The sequence below is a fragment of the Triticum aestivum genome, unplaced genomic scaffold (genome assembly GCF_018294505.1).
Source record: "Triticum aestivum cultivar Chinese Spring unplaced genomic scaffold, IWGSC CS RefSeq v2.1 scaffold54592, whole genome shotgun sequence".
Lineage (NCBI taxonomy): Eukaryota > Viridiplantae > Streptophyta > Magnoliopsida > Poales > Poaceae > Triticum > Triticum aestivum.
The window spans coordinates 210,297-210,962 of NW_025228115.1; the positions used below are offsets into that span (position 1 = coordinate 210,297).

At 48.0% G+C, this 666-nt stretch overlaps 1 non-coding gene across 1 annotated transcript; it reads left to right on the top strand.

Annotated features, from left to right (window-relative positions):
* The first annotated feature begins 319 nt into the window (after positions 1–319).
* Positions 320–438, top strand: LOC123173185 (5S ribosomal RNA). The gene has a single exon (XR_006485973.1). It is a non-coding gene; the product is annotated as a 5S ribosomal RNA (ribosomal RNA).
* The last annotated feature ends 228 nt before the right edge of the window (positions 439–666 follow it).

The window sequence follows — 666 nt, forward strand, 5'->3', positions numbered from 1 at the left end:
ATTAACCCCGTTATATTAGTTTTGACATTTGCGATATGTTTTAGCTCGCTGCTCATTGGTCACGCGTCTAGAGGCGGCTTTGTGGCGCGAGGAGCGCGTTCTGAAAGGGGTAAAAAAATACGTGTTGCTGCGGTATAGAGGGAGGGGTGGAAACCGTGGTAAACTCGTCTCCGTGTTTGAGGGGGGGGGGGAGTAAGTAGTATATATAGGGCATTATCCATTATTAGGCAACGGTTGTAATGGTAGTAAGAAAGGCAATCATCTTTGCAGTGGACCTCGGAGTGGCAAGCATAAGGGACGAAGGCGGGGGTAACATGTCGGATGCGATCATACCAACACTAAAGCACCGGATCCCATCAAAACTCCGAAGTTAAGCGTGCTTGGGCGAGAGTAGTACTAGGATGGGTGACCTCCTGGGAAGTCCTCGTGTTGCATTCCCTTTTTAATTATTTTTTGCGCCTCATGACAAACATATAGCATGTGCGCGATATATATTAACCCCGTTATATTATTTTTGACATTTGCGATATGTTTTAGCTCGCTGCTCATTGGTCACGCGTCTAGAGGCGGCTTTGTGGCACGAGGAGCGCGTTCTGAAAGGGGTAAAAAAATACGTGTTGCTGCGGTATAGAGGGAGGGGTGGAAACCGTGGTAAACTCGTCTCCG